The sequence below is a fragment of the Manis pentadactyla genome, chromosome 1 (genome assembly GCF_030020395.1).
Source record: "Manis pentadactyla isolate mManPen7 chromosome 1, mManPen7.hap1, whole genome shotgun sequence".
NCBI classification, from domain to species: Eukaryota; Metazoa; Chordata; class Mammalia; order Pholidota; family Manidae; genus Manis; species Manis pentadactyla.
In genome coordinates, this window is record NC_080019.1 from 170,570,244 (window position 1) to 170,591,859 (window position 21,616).

At 36.6% G+C, this 21,616-nt stretch overlaps 1 protein-coding gene across 4 annotated transcripts in view; it reads right to left on the reverse strand.

Annotated features, from left to right (window-relative positions):
- The window catches only part of ZBTB20 (zinc finger and BTB domain containing 20), an 807,002-nt gene that overhangs the window by 383,663 nt on the left and 401,723 nt on the right, over positions 1–21,616 (reverse strand). Inside the window, exon 5 of one of the 4 annotated variants that reach the window (XM_057502832.1) lies at positions 2,500–2,587. The exons of the other annotated variants lie outside the window; for them this stretch is intronic. The gene's annotated coding sequence lies outside the window, so the exon portion shown is untranslated. The remainder of the gene's footprint in view (positions 1–2,499; positions 2,588–21,616) is intronic. 4 annotated transcript variants of the gene reach the window in all.

Sequence of the window (21,616 nt, forward strand, 5' to 3'; positions counted from 1 at the left end):
CATGCCACGGAACAGGCTAGTGAATTAAGACAGGCCTCCAGAGGACCAGCGATATTATTAATCTTTTAAGACACTATCATATTTCTTCTTGACAGTGTGCGTAGACTCACAGACACACTGCACCCAGATTGAAATATCAGCTGCTGAAAAAATCAATAGTGTTAGAAACACAATAATTTTTGGTCTTCAGGGCCTACACTAAGCAACACTTGTACCCCTCTGTGCCATCTCTTCTACTTCCCATTTCCCTTCCTACCTTCTTGTTTTCCCTCTCTGGTCTCTAGTTTTAAAAGCTTGTAAGCCCAGTGACAAGATATGGAGTCTTCTTCACTGCTAACACTGGCCATTGCAGTCAGAGTGCTGATTTTCCATGGGCTGTTTGAAATGTAATTAATTTCACTAGACTAATAAATGTTTTTGAGTGGGACTATTTTTCCTATGCACTTGATACAGACCCCCAAGCCTGTGCACACCGTTCTGTTTTAGGAAGAAATGCAGATATTTAGGAAGGTGGCCATACCCAGAAAGTCTTGGGGAAGGTGGAATGGAAAGAAAGAGAAAGAGTGGAAACCTGGACCAGAAAAGGAAAAAAAAGGTATTCATTGACGAGTGAGGAGCAGACAAAGCAAAAGACTATAGGGGAAGCAGAAGGAGAGCATGTGCTGTGGAAAGGCCCTTTGCTTTATACTCTGAAAGTCTTGTGCGTAAGCCCTGCCTCTGCTCTCTGCACACTGTGTGATTTAATCAGTTACTTAATCTTTCAGAGTCTTGGTTTCCTTATCTGTTAAATAAAACAATAACCACCTACCTCACAGCAGTCTTGTGAGGGTTAACCAAGATGTTTATGTTTTCTAAATAATAAAGTACTTGGTAAGTAGCTAAAAATGATATAAATTTTATTTCTGCTAGAGAGAGGTTTCTGAAATATGGCCGTTATTTTTCCCTTCATGGAACTAGAATATCAGAAATGGACTTTAGATGTTATCAATGAATAGGTAGACTGATATTCACAGAAATGTTACTCGGGGCCATACTACCAGTAGTGGGTAGAATTTGAACTAGAACCAAGGTCTGTTGAATCTTAGACAATAGCTTTTACATTTTACCAGACTGGTTTTGCATTTTCCACATCTCTTTTGATTCTTATTCATGCTGTTTTTCAGCTGGGAAAGCAGACTAAACAAATAGAAAGCACAAAACAAGACAAAAACCACCAGGCTCTGTATATCTTATATAACACTCTTTTGGTGCTAAGTCTCTCTCCAGTTATTACCCATTTGTCTTCTTCCTTTCATAGCAAAATGTATTGAAAGAATTGTCTATATTAACTACTAACATATCTGCTGTATCTTCACTTTCTCTTCTTTCCTCAACTTACTCCAACGAGGCTTTTATCCACTCCACTCTACCGTGTCTGCTGTTGCCAAACCCAATGGTCACATTTTCATTCTCATCTTACTCAACTTCTCAGCAGCGATTTAACATGGTTAACCACTTCCTCCTACTTGAAACACTGTGGCTGTCTTCTGGGACACCTCTCGTTCCAGTTTTCCCAATGCCTTATTGGGCACTTAAAACCTATTTAAGTCTCATCACATTTGAAATCTGTTACTACTAATTCAAGCTCAAGTTACGTCTGATTGGAGAAAACACAACATATTTGGCAAAACAATAAACTCTTAGAAGGTGCTTGTGAGTTATCCAGGTTTTGAATGTCTGGCTTTATGATTCTGAAATGCAGAACAGAGCAGAAAATCTAGTTCCTCCTTTGGCATCCAGCTTGTATATTCTTACAGCAAAAATTATTAGCAATTGACTTTTGAATATCCACAAATGATCCTTTAACTGGAAATTCACCAAATGGACAGATGTATACATATGGGCAAAACCCAGAGTGTCTTCAGTGGCACAGAACTTTGGAGAGTTCCATTATTGAACTTGAAATCCATATATAAGCAGCACCTCATAGTTCTACCAGATTCACTTAACAGCTCCACCCAGTTTCTCCCAACAATTGTTTCTTCAGTCCTACATTATAGGAAGATGAAAATCATTTCCAAGTAAGCCAAAGGAACCTGAATATGGCAAGGTTGTACCCCTGAACCGTAGCAAAACAATGAAGATTGTTAAGAACACAGCAGAGACTCTAGCAACCCTCAGATGGACCTTGAGTTCATCTTTGTCTCAGGAGATGAAACAGTTCTTCCTGACTTATGAATATGGCTGGAGATTAGTAGTTGAACAGAGTGACTTTTTGCCTCTTGTCTGTGTCCAAGTTTTGACCATGTTGTAACATAAAAGGTCAGTGACATGATAAAATATCACAAGATAGCACAAGGCTGATCAAAGCCTAAAATTATCCAAATACATATTCTACTTGGAGAGAAGAATCCCAACAACTTCTATGGAATATGATTTTATCAAGAATTTGAATAAAGGCAATATGGGTATTTTCTTAAGAAAAAAGGGGATGTGCCCATTATTTTGCATGATACCCACCACTCAGGGGTAGACACTGGCTCCCTGTCTGCTTAAATTCTTCAACACAGTCAGCATGCCAGGCCTGTAATCAAGGTCTTCCTTTCATCTAGACCAGAACAAATATTCCACTTTGAGTCATGAGGACATATCAGCAAAATTCCCAGAGTTGGTACTTTAAATTAATTATATACAAATATATTTATTATTTTTTTTATGAGCTGTTCCACTAAATTAAACTTTAACCATATTAATCCAGGGGGAGAAAAATCCCTGATTATCAACCAACAGTTCTGTAAACAGATTATCTCATGAGTTAAATATTAACTTGAAAAATTTAATTAAAAACTCCAAACAAACAGAAGCAGCCAAAAGGCCAGTAAAAAAGAGTAAGAATTTTGCTGCCTATGGTATATCACATTCTCTTGGAAGAGAGCAACGCAAGGAAGTACTTTAGTGGCAGCTGGATGATGTGCGGAGTGGGGGTGGTGGGGTGGGGAGGGAAGCAAGAAAGGAGCCTGAGAGACACCTAGTGCTCACCTGCTGATCATCAAAATCTCAAAACACAGAGCAAAAAAGGTCAGAAAGAAGAGAAAATTCATGGGACTATGAACCCATTGATAATATCCATAGGAATTCAGGGACAATAAAGGGGTGTGCTTCAAGAATATGGATACATTTTTTTTTTAACCAACTTAAGTAAGCTATGCAATAACAAGGCTAACTGGCCGTACTGCCAGCTCGACACTAAACTTCCTGTGCAGCATTCTGGAACCACATTCCCACTAGAAACAATGGACTGAAGTCTGATCTGCTTGTTCTGGTTATGCTTAATAAGAATAAAGAAAAGCTTAAATGTCTCTCTGCAGTAATAGTGTTAGGAACTGTGATTTCAAGTTTTAAGCCATCATCAAACTGCTCCATCAGTTCACTCCCTGATTACTAGAAACATATCTCCTAAGAAAAAATTGGATCTAGGCAGTAAACCAATGTCTGAATGGTGTTACCATAAAATTGTCCTCTGGTAAGGTTTTTGACTAAAAATTTCAAGACAATCTACATGGCTAGATAACTTGCAAAATTGTGACATTTGTGGTATAGGATAAATTTGATTTATTTTTAATGCTGTTTCAGGAATGGTTAGGAATTGTTGCAATTCTTCCTGTCAGTCTGTTAAAGATCAGTACTGCGTGCTGATTTTTTAAAAAAATCATTAAAAAAAAAATCTCACCGGAGAAGAGCTTTTAGGAAAGACTTTCATTTGCCTGATAGGTGGAAACATGAGGCCAAATAATGTGAGTTGCTCAAGAGAGGGGTGAGATTAGACGGAAAAAAAAGGAAAATCTATGAATGCAGGAGAAACAAGTCTTAGATATACATGTTTATCTTATTTAGATTTCAGCAATATATAGCTCATCAGGCCTTTTTTGCATATTTTTAATTATACAGTTAATACAGGAATAGATGCTTAGTGGAAAGTAGTTAGACACTACTATAGGCTATCCCTGATACTTGTAGAGCTTTTTATAGTTTATAAAATACTTTCACATAACTTAATTTTTGCTGTCCAGACAATTCCAAAAAGCAAAAAGAGCAGGTTCTCTCATCTCTGTCCTATAGATAAGCAAGTATCACTTTAGCATTGACTTAGCTGTTACAGAGAATGAGGACAGAGGAACCAGGACCCCTTAGCAGCCTGGCTATCCATATGAACATGATGAGTGAGGGGACAGCATGTGACTGTGGAATGGAGAGACTTTTTAAATGAGTGATCAGAGGAGGGGAGAAAGGAGGAAGAGGTTTCAAAATATCCAAAAGGCAGTAAAGACAAGCACTAGGAATAAAGGGCAAAATAAAGAGTGAGCTGTGGGAAAGAAAAATGGGTTAGAGCCAGGAAGAAACTCCAAATTTAGATCACTTGTTGATTTGGCATATAACTGTACCTCTACCATGTTTGAGTTTCTCTGGATGCTGCTGGGCAGGCAGTGATGTGTGCTGAGACAATGACCTGTGTCTGAGGCACTTAATATCTAGTTATTGAGATAATGCCCCCAAATAATTACAATACAAGGCAATTTAGATATTCAGAATAGGGATTTGGAGAACACCATCTCTTATATCTAGGCTGACAATGCAAAGCTTCACTACAATGAAGAAATCTAGTTGAACTTTGAGAAATGTGTAAGATACGGGAAGTGATAAGAAGATTCAGGTTTTGTGAAGGGCATGAGAAAAGACATAGTAGCAGACAACTGAAATGCATATTTGGGAGCAGCAAAGAAGTTCATGGGAATTGTAATAGAAAATAACATTGGAAAGATAGGCTGAGCCTGGAATGTGAAGGAGGTCCTTGAATACTGGGCTAAGTAATCAGGTTTATCCTGTGGGCAAAGGAGGTCTATTAAAGGCTTATCAAGTAGAGCACCGGCATCATCACAGTGGTCTTTTAGTATAAGTAATGGGAAAAGGTGGACAAAATAAACTGAAACAGGGAAATCCTAGAGATGATGACAGATATAGATAGACAGACAGACAGATAGACAGACAGGCAGACAGACAGACAGATAGATTCATAATCCAGAGATAGAGAGAGATACAATAACCTAGGCACTGGGAGCTAAATATCTGACCTTGGTAGTGTTGGTAGAAATGGAAATAAAACCAAAATGTTCTAGAGATACTCTGAGGGAAGAAATAATCATTTTTTAAACCTCTACTAAGTGGTAGGCTCTGGACTATGTGCTTTATACTCATTAATCAATTTAATCTGCATGCCAATCCTAAAAGGCAAGTAACTTTATTATTTCTATTTTAAATATGACGATTAAGCACATTTCTCAAGACTACACAGTAAATAAGTGATAAAGTCAGGATTCAAATCTCAGTTATCTGACTCCAGAGCCTGCCTACTTCACCTCTATGCTTACTGGTTTTCCTAGGCTTATGCGTGTTGGTGGCAGATTGTATATGACCAGATTTGATAGAACTTAATTGATTAGATATGAATCATAAGATGCTAAGATTCTCAGGTGAAGGGTAGAATGGTGCCACTATAAATACAAACAGAGAAATAAAGAAGACCTTCTGGACTTCATATTTTACTTCTGTTCTTAATGGCCCAACTGCTTTTTGGATTTAAAATATTAATTTACAATAAAGTCATAAAGGCAACAGAACAACCAAACTTAAAAGCCTTTGAAGATAATTCTTCTTCCTTCCACATTTCACTAGTGCTTGGTATATAGCAGATGCTCAACAATAAGGCATTAAATAAATCAACTGGAGGGATATTAATCATAAATAAATGAGAATAAAGGAAGAGAGGGTAGTAAAAAAAGAGTATGACCCAGCGTCAGACAAATCTTGGTTCAAAATCCTGGCTCAGCCACTTTCCAACTCTAGGACCTAGGGAAAGTTACTTTAAACATTTTGTATAAAGTGAAGGAATAATTCACAGGGAAGTCAGGTACTTGTCTGGGTCCAGGGGTAATGTTAGAGCAAGGGCAAGATTGAGGTTCATGCAAACCTAGAATGGGCGCCCCAAAAGGCCATTATCTCTGACACTGCAACCCTCTTCTCTCACTGAGTTTAACCTACAAAAGCTAGACTGAGACATCCAGAAAAAAAATATGCCAAGAAATAGCCAGTTTTAGAAGAAAAATAAATTATTTTCAGAGAAATACAAACAATAGGGTTTCAACAGGGGACATTTTTACTGCAAGGAGACATATCAGTTGAATGGTTTAGCTTGGACTTGTGGGATTGGTGGCAGCCAGTGGGATAATACATTAAGTACAAACGAAGTTTCATCAGCCTGAAGTTTTTATATAGCTTAGCTCCCCCCTACACACCTAGTTTGGTTCCCTCAGGTCAGTCTCCTTTCCAATCACCTTCTCTCCCATCCTTTTCTCAATTGCTGTCATGACAAGCCAATAGGAGAATGACAGATGAAAACAAAGTTTGAATAATTTTTGCACTGCGGCTGGTTGTTTGAACATCATTTTACTCCTTCCAATCACACAGGGCCTTGGATTTCACAGCTCCATGTTTCAGATGGGGGTGATGCTGATTATATTATAACATTACAGCAAAGACAGGCAGATCAGACAAAGTGAATTTCACTCAGTAATTAAACTGGAGTATCTTTCGTCTAAAGTCCAGGGCAGTATTAATCGAAAGGTAGCTCTTTATCATCTCGATTAGTGCTGGGATTTGAAGGGTGAGCTTTGATTTGATAGCAAGCCCTGAGTTGGGCTGACTGGTGGCCCCACATCTGTCTAACTTGCAAAAATGACATCAGATGAAGATCCATTTGCAAGGTTATACCCTTCCTTTTTATTTTTATCTGAAGGAAATTCAGATAGTTTCTAATATGCTGCCATTTCCATTACCCTGTTTTCTGTTATAAAAATGCCTATTAAAAAGAATGGGCCCTTCCAAACCCCACAGCATTTTATAAATGGTTTCCCATAATTCCACTTAGCACCATGCTCTGATGGTTTCTTATTTCTTGCCTTTTCGTTATCAGAGAGTCAAATCTGAATACTGGCTTAAGCAAAGGTTTCTCAAGTTCCACTTTTATTTCTAACTGCTTGCAGGTTCCACTTTTATTTCAAAGGGCTCCTTAGGATTTATGGAAGGATTTTGCTTCCTTCAATTGCTCTTTTAATGTATAAGATGTTCCCAAATTCTTTATTCAGTAATGAGTTGGATCACTGATTCGTAATCCTGGATGCCCATGCAAGCACTTGTGAGGCTTTGTAAAAAAAACAACCATCTAGCCCTCAACTCCAGGCCCAGTGATTCAGCATCTGTAGGAGTTAGACCCAAGCATGTATACATTTTTAAGAGTCCATAGGTGATCTGAATGTGCTGCCAGGGTTGAGAACCACTGAGTAAGCTCTATATTATACCAGCTGTATTTGCAAAAGACTTACCAAAGCAAGCTGTTGTTGAGAGAAATGAAGCCTGATATTGCTGTGGAAAATCTCTTAATAAAAGGATAGAAGACTTTTTCGAGATACCTTTGCTTGGAAAAATATATATCAGATCTCTTAAGGGTAGTGAAAGACAAGGAGAACTATAAAACAGATAGGTTTATGTTGATGATCTTCCACTGAGCCATCTGATAACACTGAAGGTGATAGTTACCCATTGAGCTCATCACATAATAACACTATAGCTAACCAACCAATAAGTTAAGATGACTGTTGACTAAGATAATAAAATCTCAGAGTTTGGATACAAACCTGGAATTAGCTGTTATCTAATTTAAAACCTTCACTCTTCAGCTGTCTTTGTAGACAGAGAAAGGAGGCAAGATTGAAAAGATCTGACTTCAAATTCTGATTCAGCCCTGTTTAGGAGCTTAAGAAGACATATGCTGGAGAAAAACTGAATCCAGTTACTAGTTGGGTGCTTTCAGAAAGGCATGTACATCTCTAAGCCTTAATTATCACATCTTTAAAATGGGGCCTAGAAGACATATCTCACAGAGCTATTTGGGTTTTGTATTGATTAATTTAGTTAAGCGTGCCTGGCAGACAAAAGTATTGGAAGTAAAGAGATGTCTGTTGAAGGCAAATACAATAATTACCTAAGTTTGTCATTGAGCCTCTGTGCCTAAAAACGATCAATTTGGAGACTCACAAAAGCCAGTTTTCTGGAAGATTTGGCTCACCAGGGAAAAAGAGAATGAATCCAAATAGGAATGGCTTTCAAATTTTATTGTGCATAAGCATCATCTGGATGTGATTGTTAAAAATGTAAATTGCTGGGCTCTAATCCCAGAGATTCCGATACAATATGTAGGGGTGAAATCCAGGAATACACCTTTTAGCAACCATCCAGGTAACTCTGACTCAAGGTCTAGGATCCTCACTTCAATAAAACAACTATAAAGAATAGAATTTAGCCAAACATTTAACTCTAAAATAACCACACAGCATGGCATGACCTGTAAGAGGCCATGTACACTGTTCCTTAGACCAAAATTCAGTTAGATGAACTTGTCACGCACAAATTTAACATTTTCACAGAGTATGATTATACTTACAGAGTAAGAAATCTATTTTTTTCAATTGAATACATTTACTAATTATCACTTAGCCACTCACATTATCTTCAATATTTTCATTACGACTAGATAAATGTAAGTATACAAGCATAGGTGGGATTCATTATCAATTCATCCTTTTTCTTCCTACAATGCAATGAATTTCTGAAAATTGGTGAAGTTTTTAAATAAACAAAAGTAGTTATTTACTCCTTTAAATGCACTATGAAGTATTTTTGAGGTGCATTAATCAAAACTGGTGATACAAATCAATGCACAATTGTGAGTTGAATATTTTAAATGTAATTAATAAATTAATTTTCTAAAATGAAGATATCAAACCTATACATGGAGATTGTTCAGAGTCTAAGGGGAAATTTTAAACATTCTCACTTTCAAGATTTTCCTAAGGAAAAGATAGTGAGACAAATTCCAGAAATGTGTTTAGAGTTTGTAATACAATATGCCAACAGATGTGCATTAATTCTTTATATTCTAAAAGTTATTGTATATGACAACAAGAGGATTATGGTCTCTAATTGCAACTGAGCACTTATTTTGAGCTGGGGAAAGAAAAAGATATGAATATGAGACATTTATCAACATTACAAGACAATATAGTCTAGTGACCAAATGAGGTTGGAGGAGAATCTTTTAAAACCTTAGCTCACATAAGGTATGCTATTTCCAGTCTCAGGAACTCAGGCACAGTACTTCTCTGAGAGAGTTGTGGTGACCATAGCAGATATTGAATAAGTGCAAGCTGTTGTTTATTACAATGGATGACAGTTTATCACACAAGATATGCCACAGGTATAAGACTGAAATGGATGGTACAGACATTGAGAACTGTAAAAAAAATAAAAATAAGAGAATGTTGGCATGACTGGTAAAGTTTTTGCAGGGAGTGGCATTTTGGATTTGAGTAAGACTGAATCAGAATGAGTAAGATTTGAATCAGAATGCATAAGAGTTTCTTAGAGGGACAAAGATCATTTTTGACTGAAGCAAGGGTTGTTGATATGAGCTGCAGGTCAGAGGTAAAAAGTGTTTAGGGACTGTGAAATAGTTTAGAACAAAAATCTAAAAGATAACTTGGAGTAAAACATACAGAGTTCTGAATTCCACAAGTTATTTTTGATTTTATGGTAGAATCTTTAATTCCTCAAAAACTTTCCAAGTGTAATTCAACATCCCTATAGAACAGTGGTTCTCAAACTTTAGTATGCATTAAAATCATCTAGAAGCCTTATTCAAATCCAGTCACTGTGCTCTTTCTCTTCATTAGGTCAAGGAGAGGCCCGGAGTTTGGGTTATAATCCGTGATGCTAACACTGCTGGGCACACCGAGAGCAGCTGCTCTCACATGGTCATTTGGAAGAGGTTTTTCTAAAAGTAAGAAATAATTAAATGCAGGCATACCTGTTTTATTGTGCTTTACACTACTGTATTTGGCAGATAGTGCATTTTTTAAAAATTGGAGGTTTGTGGCAAACCTTTTTCAAACAACTCTATCAGAAGAACCATTTTTCAACAGCATTTGCTCACTTCTGGTATCTGTGTCACATTTTGGTAATTCTTGCAATATTTGGAAGTTTTTCATTATTTTTATTTTGGTTATGCTGATCACTGATTAGTGATCTTTAATACTACTGTTTTAAATGTTTTGAGGTTTCCCAAACTATGCCCATTTAAGATAGCAAACTTAAGCAATAAATGTTGTGCATCTTCAGGGTGCTTCACAGACTGGCCCTTCCTTGTCTCTCTCCCTCTTCCTAGGCCTATTCCCTGAGACACAGCAATATTGAAATCAGGTCATTAATAACTTATAAAGGCCTTCAAATATTTAAGTAAAAGGAAGAGTCACATGTTTCTAACTTCAAATCAAAAGCTAGAAATGATGAGTTTAGTGGGGAAGGCATGTCAAAAGCCAAGAGAGGCCAAAAGCTAGGCCTCCTGTGCCAAACAGTCAGACAAGTCGTGAATGCAAAGGAAAAGTTTTTGAAGGAAATTAGAAGTGTTCCTTCAGTGAACACATGAATGATAAGAAAGCAAAACAGATTTACTCCTGATAGGAAAAAAGTTTTGGTGGTCAAAATAGAAGATCTAACCAGCCACAACATTTCCGTAAGTCGAAGCCTGATCCAGAGCAGGGTCTTAACTCTCTTCAATTCTATGAAGGCTGAGCAAGGTGAGGAAGCTGCAGAAGAAAAGCTGGAAGCCGGCAGAGGTTGGCTCCTGAGGACTAAGGAGAGAAGCCATCTCTGTAAATTCAAAGTACAATGTGAAGTGGCAGGTGCTGATGTAGAAGCTGCAGCAAGTTTTCCAGAAGATCTAGTAAGATCTTTAATGAATGTGGCTATACTAAAAAACAAATTTTTCAATGCAAATGAAACAGCTTTCTATTGGAAGAAGATGCCATCTAGGACTTTAATAGCTAGGAAGGAGAAATCAATGCTTGGCTTTAAAGCTTCAAAGGACAGGCTGACTCTCTTTTTGAGGGCTAATACATCTGGTGAATTTAAGTTGAAGCCGATGCTTTGACCATTGACCATCCTGAAAAATCCAAGGGTCCTTAAGAATTATGCTATATCTACTATTCCTTATGCTCTATAAATGGAACCACAAACCTTAGATGACAGTACATCTGTTCACAACATGGTTTACTGAATATTTTAAGCCCACTGTTGAGACACACTGCTCAGACAAAAAGATTCCTTTTAAAAGGAATGCTCATGGACAATGCACCTGGTCATCCAAGAGCTCTGATTAAGATGGACAATGAGAAGAATGTTGTTTTCATGCCTGCTAACCTCACATTCTGCAGCCCATGGATCAAGGAATCATTTTAGCTTTCAAGTATTATTACTTAAGAACTGTATTTCTTAAGGCTTTCTTGTGGCTACCATACATAGTGATTCTTCTATTGCATCTGGGCAAAGTAAATTGAAAACCATCTGGAAAGGACTCACCATTCTAGATGGCATTAAGAGTGTTCATGATTCATGGGAAGAGGTCAAAGCATCAACATGAACAGGAGTGTGAAAGAAGTTGATTGCAACCCTCATAGGTGACTTTGAGGGATTCGTTGTTTCTGTGGAGGAAATAACTATAGAGGTGGTGAAATAGCAAGAGAACTAGACTTAGAAATGAAGCCTGAAGATGTGATTAATTGCTGTCATCTCATGAAAAAGCTTTAATGGATGAGGAATTGCTTCTTATGGATGAGCAAAGGAAGAGGTTTCTTGAGATAAAGTACTTGCAGCGAAGATGCAGGAAGGACTATTGAAATTGATGGCAAAGGATTTGGAATACTACATAAGCTTAGTCAACAAAGCAGCAGGAGGGTTTGAGAGGGTTGAGTCCAATTTTGAAAGAAGTTCTACTGTGAGTAAAATGCTGTCAGACAGCATTGCATGCTACAGAGAAATCATTCATGAGTGGAAGAGTTGGTGAATGCAGCAATTTTCACTGCCTTAAAAAAATTGCCACAGCCCCCCAACCTTCAGCAACCAGCACCCCAATCGGTTGGCAGTCATGAACACTCAAGCAAGACCCTCCACTAGCAAAAGGATTACAACTTGCTGAAAGTTCAGATGATGGATGGCAGTTTTTAGCAATAAAGTGTTTTTAAGTTAAGGTATCTACAGTTTTTTTAGACATACATTTAAAAGACTACGGTATAGTGTAGACATGACTTTTATATGCATTGGGAAACCAAAAAATTCATTTGACTCTATTTATTGCAATATTCACTATTTTTTGCAGTGATCTGGAACCAAACCTTCAATATCTCTCAGGTATGCCTGTAACTGAATACCCTCTTTATTTCTTGCAATATTCCTTCCCCACTTTTATACCAAGTCAGAGAAGAACCTATATGGAGATTACCTAAAAATAAACGGTTACTTTGACCTCCTAATCTCTAAGGGTTCAGGTCCTTAATTTGGGAATGAGGAGACTCATGATCGAAAGGACCACAGGTTATCCAGCCTGGAAACTCAAAGAAGACCTAATCAGCATTAAGGATATTCAAGAATTGAAAATAATGGAGCCACGAGTTTGAAGAAGGTGGGTGGATACTTTATTCCAAAGAGCTTCTATCAATCTGTGCTGGACATTTTTACTTGGGTTACACTTAATTGCCTGCCCCCGAATCCACAAACTATTTTCAACTTACCATCATTCAACCTTTTCTTTTCAACAAGCAATCAGGAATGAGCAAGGGGAACCCATCCTTAGGCATGGGTCACCGGTTAAGCATCCTCACTTCCTTGCTTCAAAATCTTTCTCCAAAACAAGCTTCCACTATAGAGTAACTATACTTTAGGAAATATTTTAAAATATTTTTAAGAAAGGACAGGAAATGCTGTGATAGCATGTTCTCATGCATGACTCTAAGGGTCCTATCTCACAAGTTAGTACTTTATTTTCAATGGCAGACAAAAATAAATTCAAGATTCATGTAGAAGTCTTCATGAAAAAGAGTCAAAAGTACATTTAAAATATTCAAAACTCCAAAATCTCTCAATATTGGTTGCTTATTTCCTAGCCATTTATCTTTCCTTAAAACAAGAAGCTATATAATTACAAAGTATAATTAATAATAATAACAATGCTTACTACAAGTACAACAGAAATAATGATAGTAAGCACCATGCGCCCAGATCCCCATAGTTACAAAGGATAAGAATTTGTCTCAGGATTTTCAAGAACAGACAGCAGCCCAATAATACAAGGGAAAAAAAAGAAAGAAAAACCTTTCCTATGCTCCCTGGAAAATGCCACAGAAAAATAGACAATAAACTTTAATACCTCTTGTTAAAGATCTTCATTTTACAGATCAGTTCAGGCAATTTAAATAGACAAAAACATGAGGTCTCTAATGTCTCTTAGGAAACAGTATCAATATTAATTCCTGGCTGGTTCCCATTCCATTTCTAGCTAAGCATCCCCATCCACTCATAAGAAGAAAGAAATAGCATTTGTGTAGTGTTTTACAGTTTATAAAGCACTTTCATAAACATCATATTATTTGATTGTCTCAAAAATCCTGTGGGATAGGTAAGTAGGGAAAGTATTAATATTATACCCATCAGAAGGTGAAAAAATTAAGGATCAGAGAAGAAGGAAATAAATTAATCTGTACTAAATATCTACATTGGGTCAAACTCTGTACAGACCTGAAAAGAAGCCTAAATAAAAGTTTTACATAACATGAAATAGGCTCAGAGAATATGATGCCTGCTCAGGGTCACAAATGGCAGAGATAGGACTTGACTGCACATAATCCAGCTAGAGACACCATGCTCTTTCCATCAAACTGTACATTAGACTCTCTGTTGTAAATGTCTCATTATAGTAACTGGCTCTCTCAAAGGAGGCTTGTTCAATTGCCAAGTGTTATAACCACTATTAGTGTTTGGTTTTTTGCTTGCATTTAGTTAGCCTGGCAAAAATGGTACACTTTGAGATGTGCATCTTTATACTATTACATAGTTTGTCAAGAGAAAAAGGAGAGAATGTGTTATTTCATTGACTTAGAATACTGACTTAAAAGTCACTCCAACTACCCACAGACACAAGAGAAAATACGGCCACATGTCCACCAAAATACTTATTACAAGAAAGACAAACCAGAAGACTCACCAATCTCAAAGGTTAGATTCTGGCATAGGCTCAACTTGAAACTATTTCTAAGTAAGTGGCCAAAACATATAAACATTAAAATGAGGAATAACAGCAGAGGGTGTATGAACAAAATTAACTACCCATTTATTGTTTGGGCTCAAAATCTCAAGCTATAGATACAGACTTTGAAACCTCTTCACCAAATCACCAAACTTCTTTTCATTTTTACTTTTTACATGCACTTACTTGTGCAATTTATCTGTTTCATGTTAAGATAGTTATACTCTCCCTCCACTTAACGTTGGCACAACTTCTGACTTAGAGCATTTAAAGGTTTGTCAAGCACTGTCTTCCCACAAAAGAGATAGAGATTTTGCTGGAAAGCATCTTGGGAATTGGGCTGCAGAGGTTAAGGAAGGTCTAGTATATAAGTAAATATTTGTGAAATTCAATTGAATTTTTGAATATTAAATGAAATTATTTATTGAAAGAAGATGGCTTTATGTTTTGAACAACTACATTGTCATTCAGCATTCTCACAGAATTTCAGAATTGATGCTATACTGGGGACTTTACTTCATAATGACACAATATTAGTGTGAGAGTTCATTAAAATTATATATTATAATTATTTATCTCAGGCTTGACCACCCTATAAAACATCCCTGTAAAGTAGTTCATGCTTAAACACTTTGGTCTTACAGTATTAATATTTGTTGATATCAGGGACTGCTATGTACTGAATATCGCCCCCTACCCCAATTCACATGTTGAGGCCCTGACTCCCAGTGTGACTATCTAGAGAGGATTGTTAAAAATGGTAATTAAGGTTAAATTAGGTCATAAGGGTGGGGCTCTAAACCAATAGGACTGGTGTCCTTATAAAAAGAGGGAGAGACACTGAGATAGATGCACACAGAGAAGAGCCTGGTGAAAAGACACAGTAGGAAGGTGTGCAAGCTAAGGTGAGAGGTCTCACAAGACACCAACCCTACAAACACTCTGATTCTGGACTTCCGGACTCCAAAATGGAGAAATAAATTTCTGTTGCCTCTGTGTAGTACTATGTTATGGCAGTCCTAGCAAACTAATGCAGGCACTAAAGTCCTCATAACAACTTGCAAGGTAGGAACTGATTAAATCTACTTCACAGGTACAGAAACTGATTATGGGAGATTTGAGAAATGTCCCAAGACACAGATTCAGCAAGTGACATAACCAAGATTTAACCTAGGTTTGTCCACCAGACCAGTATTCTTTCCGCCTTGTCTGTTTTCTACTTTTTGAGCATTTAAGAATGTTAAAAAGTTGTTTTTCATATTGGCCTGAATATTTTCTTCTTGTATATCTCATTGCTACCTTGTGTTCTACTTGGAGACACAGAAAGAAACATAATTTATCTCTTATGTGACAGTTCTGAATATATGTGAACACAGTTATCATATTCCTTCCTTGTGAATTTCCAAAAAAAGTCCCAGTTCCCTTAACCATTCCTCACATCACATGTTTCATTCCCTATATACTGGTCACTTACCCCTGAAGAGTTCCTCTGTTTAGACTTATTGCGCTAGCTTATTAAGCCATATCTCCCCTATACCACTCATGAGCAGTCTTTTAAAAATATAAAAACAAAATCTTATATTTACCCATTTTAGAAATTTCATCTGGTTGGATGTAGCCCATCATTCCAGTATTTTAAGATGTCTCTGGAACTTGATTACTTCATTCAACAACTTTTTTGTGCATTTGAAATCATGCCATTCTCAACTCTAATGAATATGCTTTCATTCAAGTCATTGAAAAAAATGGTGGCCAAGATAAGGCTTAGGATATTCCTGCAATATGCCATAGGAATCCTTTCTGCTATGACTTCGAGCCATTTGTCTGCACTTTATAGTGTGGTCATTCAACCAGTTACTACTAATCTACCTGAACATCTAACCCAGGTGAGATTAGATCATGTGCAGCCGACATGCTTGCACTGCAGCCATACTCATTTCCAGCAAGCATTGCTTCTCTCAGAGAACAAACAATTGCTTTATGCCGAATTGTTTTAATAATACCTTCTATGTTTTTGCTCAGGACCGACATCAAGCTGTTTGCCCTTATAAACTGCTTCCATAGACTTTCTAAAAATCAGAACATTTTTTACATCTCCAGTTGTCTGACCTTTTTTTCTCTTTTCCTCAATATGAATGGTGGTAATTAATGATTTTATAGACAAATCTTTTCACTAGCCTATGGTTCTCCAATCCTATTTCCAATATCTTCTCATTTTACTTTTTCCTGTTTCTTTCCAAGGAATAGAGTCACTTGTGTGTAATCACGGACTGCGTCCAGAGATGGTATGCTGGCCAGAGATAGATCTGAAAGCTGGAAGAGTGGAGAACATTTAAACAAGGTGTTGTGCATGGCTGATTGTGCTGGCAGAAGACAACGGGCTATGATTAGGTGAGGCTTTGCTTTCATCTCTAATGCATGGCTCTGCCTGACTTCTGTTTTTCTCTTGTAGCTGTGCACCTGGACAGGGTTACATTCTTTTTCTGTTCACTCTGGGTGATTTCCTTTGCCAAAGCTTCAAGACACCTTTGTATTTCTCAGTCTTCAACTGAGAAAGGTTGTGATATATAATGCTTTTATTTTCCCATGAAGACTTTCTCTGAGGCAGGCATGTACCCTGACCTTTACCTAATCTAGAAAAGTTTGGGGGATGGGAGATGAGAAGGCAGGTTGGACTTTAAATGCACAAATCAGTTCTAATAAAAACACTGAGATTCAGGTGCCTGAGGTTAGAAATACTGGAGGGAATTCAATTACACTAATTAATATTTAAGAAGGGCTAGAGATCACATACCGAATGTGGGAAACTAGGCCACTCAGACATGAACATATGGGGAGGGCAAGATCAACTGATAAAAGTAACAAACAAATCATACATAAATGCTCCAACAGGAATGAAGAATATAAAATAAATGTTCCAACAGACACTGAAGAGGAGGTAAAGTAAATGGTCTACCAGAGATAAAAGTAAAATGTTCCAATACACACAAGACATTTTATTCATTTTATGTCAACACAAATTTTATAAAAAAGATTTTTTTCAAATAAGTTAGAAGGAATTGTTGCTCATTTATAAACACAGACTGAGTTCTAGTTCTGTGTATTCACAGCCTACTGGATTTCCTCTTGTTGCTTCACTGGCTCAACAAGCAGTGGTCTCAATAAGGCTTTGCTTTCCACAAGAGATGGTTCCCTCATGGCTGAGCCTACGTGGATACCTGAAACCTGATGGACAGTTGAAAAGCAGCGGAGTATCCCAGGTTCTCTACAAGGGTTTCTAGTTCTGGCTCTGATGCGCTTGCGTTGGTGTCACAGCTCACATTCTCTCTTTGGACCTGGTTTTTCATGTGTGGCCCAGAGAGTCAATTCTGATTTTTGATCACTCTTTTGTATACTTCAAAGCTTTCTAGAGAAGGCGGCAATGGTATCAGAACTCCCTTGCCTCCGCCATGTAAATGGTTCTCTCTTCTGCACTGGCATTTACCTCCTCCGTCCCCCTTCTCTCCTCTAAGCCCTCTCCCCCTTCCCTTTGCTCTAGCGCATCGGGATCTGCCTCTGAGCCTTATACTACTACTCTACCAAGCTTAGTCTTTCAAAGCTGCACCCTCTAAAAGCCATACTTTTTCAATTCACAGCCCCATCTTGGGTGCTTTGAAAACTGAAGTCCAGAGAATTCCTTGGGTTGTTTTTGTTGTCAACAGCATTGTGCAGAAATGGAAGTAGAAACGTTGAGGAAGGCTGAGACTGATATTTAGGACTCTTCAAATTCTCTAGTGTACACAGATGCTAACTAAGTGACTTTGGACAAACCCCACGTCTATGCACAATGTGCAAGATTAGTCTTGTGGAGAGAATAAGGCAAAAAAACACAAACAAGATTCTTGTCCTTTAGGAGTTTAACCTCGAGTTGAAGAAATAATTCAAATATACAAAATCCCACAAGAAAAAGCATCCCCAAAGGGTTGAACTGTCCTTAAAAGAGGACTAGAGAGAGAAAATAAGGTTTTTTCCTAAAAACTTGAAACAAATTAGTGGTTTTCAAACTATGCTTCATGGTCCCCATGCTTATAAAGAGATAATTACCAAGAGATGATTGGGTAGTTAAATATTTAATTAACATGCAATTTTTAAAATTAAGTATTTGTATCAATTTTCAATTGTGATAAAAATGACATGCAGATTTAAATGTATTACATACATTTTTAAAACACGTTGGGGACCAATGTATTGTTACAAGTTAAATATGTACAATAAAGTTAATTAGTTTTCAAGGGGGCCTCAAATTAGGCCTGATATTAGAAGGTGAGCTGTTTAAAAACAAAAACTGTTGATATTTATCTGTGTCTCATGATTTCCTGGACACCAATACTCCATTCCTATACTAAATACACTGAGCTTAAGCCAACAGAATAATCCAATCCTGAGTTTCCATTTCTTTGTGTATTTGCCATCATATTCTTAGTAATTGACTTTATCATATTTAATAAGAACAATTTAAATTTATAAAATAAATTTTTAAAAATAAAATCCTACTCTTATTATTTCAAATTCAGAGGCTCCAGTAAAATATACTTTGAAAACAGGGTTATGCTGTTTAAAAGAAATAAGAAAAACCTCTGGATAAATTACTTGTATGAACTTTCCAACTGAAGGCAGTATGATTCTCATGCTTCTGGCTCCTGACTGCTCAGTTTCTGAATTTATTGACCTGCTGGTTTAGATCCCTGTATATAGCAGATATACTGGGCCCAAACTACATTTCATATACTAGGTACTATTCTTTCAAGTGTAAGAAAGATGATATTTTTACACCGAGGAATAGATTATTTATCGTGCAACCCTCACACATTGAAAGAAGTCACCTTGTCTTGAATTTACCAAGGACATGAAATTTATCAGATATTTTTAGAATGTCAGATTATCAGAATTTAATATATATAGTTTAAAATTTAAACAGTAGCAACTAAGAAATAAGTCAATGGAAACCTCTTTAATTATGTAAGAAGCATTGCTTATATTATGTCATATATTGACATTTATTTATTTACATAACATTTACCCAAAATGTATTAAATCCAGAAGATTTTTTTTCCTAACATTAACCAGTCATTATCTATAGTTACAAAAAAAGTGAGCCAAAAATGACTTTCCACCACAACAGAGAATAAAACCAGCAAACTTGAGGGAAGATCCATTTTCCAAAACCTGAACTACGGTATGCTCTGCTATGGAAACATTTCAAACTGTTATAACACTTAAGTATAAATCAAGAATAAATTGATTTGAGGTCTTTCATGGTCTCTATATGGACTAGCTAAATCAGAATTAGGAATGTATTTGTTTTTTAAAGGCTCTGATTTAACAGGTACCATAGTACAAAGGTTAAGAGTACACCTGAGTTTCTATTCTGGCCTCACAGTCCCAGCTATAGAGGTTGGGTGATTACTTAAATTGCCTAAGCCTCAACTTTCACTCCTTTAAAATGGAGGAAATAACAAAAACTCATCCTCATAGATTTGCATAAGAAATAAATGAAGGAAATAATGAATGAAAGCTGCTTAGCACATTGTCTTGCACATCAAAAAAACTCCCAATAAATATTATTAACTGTAATTAAAATTGCTAAACATCTAAATGCCAATTGTTTTCTTTGGTTATTTATTTATTTTTCCTATGACCTGATTGTACTCACAATTTATTAACTGTATTTTCCCTTCTGGAATGAAGTTTTATTTAGATTTCTATTTCTTTGCTTCTAGAATATTTACTGGCTACTATTCTCATTCCTTCTACCCCAATCATCAAGATTGCAGGGTTTCATTTTGATAGTTCCATACTTGCCTTTCTGTCACTGCTCATTTTAGTTTCTTGTTCCTACTCAGTGGTTTCAAAAGCAAAACTCAAGGGAAAAGTAAACATTAAGAAGAATTTATTGAGGCTAATGTAATCAGAATTGGGAAAAAAGAAAAAAAGGATGTTATTAAAAATAAATCACCGTAAGAGCAGCTGATAACAACAGCTATGAAATGGCTATACATGGTGGGAGTCAGTGAACCCCGAAGACACACACACAAAAAAGGAAGGCCATGAGACTTCCATGATTTACAAGGGAAGCCTGAGTTTGGTAAACAGCTTTTGAAGACTAGAGGAGCCAGGTAAGTCATTTCTGGGTGAATAACTGGACAAGACAGTGACATGGAAGGACTGCTGTTCTCTGACCAAATGTGAACCATTAGTAAGAACAGGATGAACAATAAGAGAAACAGAAATTTTAACTGTATTTGATTTCTTTATTGAATAACTTGCGTTAAGAGGACAATATATTTGTGTAGACTAATATAGATGGGATGCATAAAAAAAAGCTTGGTGATAATGGCAATAGCAACAATGAGCTGATACATTTTTAAGAGCCAAAATTAGAAATTCATGGACAAGATAAATTAAAGTTAGAGCCCATGTTGGCAGACATTGGGACAGGGTTTTCTAAGATACAACAGTTTTTCTTAAATAAGACCCCAAGGATTTAGCTGTTCGAAAAATATTTCATGTAGGCAACAAAAACCAAATAGTTGGTTTGCTACAAAGATGTGTGCAGATATATGGATTTTTGCCTTGTGCCTGGATATGGACCTGCCTTTCAACATCATGAGCACTAAATGTAGTTAAAAACTAAAAACAAAAATACTGCTAAAGACATTGAGATGGTAATATAATATCATGCTTTAGAGAATAAGCTATCAAGACAAGATGAACAGAACCAGCTGAAATGGACTAGCAATTTAACACAGGTCTATAGTGTTAAAATAAAAATAATACCAAACAAAACCAAACTTGTGATTCATGGGACTAGCAAGTGAAGAATTTTTTCAGAATCTGTGTGGATAGCTCCTATGAGAGTTTTCCAAATATGGACATTTTTTTTTCAGAACTGCCTTGGTTTCCAAATGAAATTTTTAAGCTATTTCATCAAACAAATGGAGCTTGATCAGAAATAAAAACTTCAAATTACCAAAAACAGAAGGCTAGCCTACTTAGGAGAAGAAAACTCAGGTCAGTCACAAATGTGGGGTAACAGATTTAGAAAGACATAGTTGGAAATATTTCCATTAAAGTTCTGATATCTTCCCTTCTTGAGAAGAAATCATTCTTCTCTGCTAAAAACCTATATTTAGTTATAAACCAGTATTCAATGTATATTCATTTGAAATCTCCATTTAGGAAAAAAAATACATCAATTCTCATTCCAATATGAACTATGTAAGCTTCTAAAATCCTCTTAAAAGAAAAATGTCACTTTTTCTTCGAAGTAAGCATTCTTGCTTTTTCCAGGACTGGACATTTGGAAATAACAGTCTGCAAGAGTACAATGTTATGGTAAATATAGATACTAGA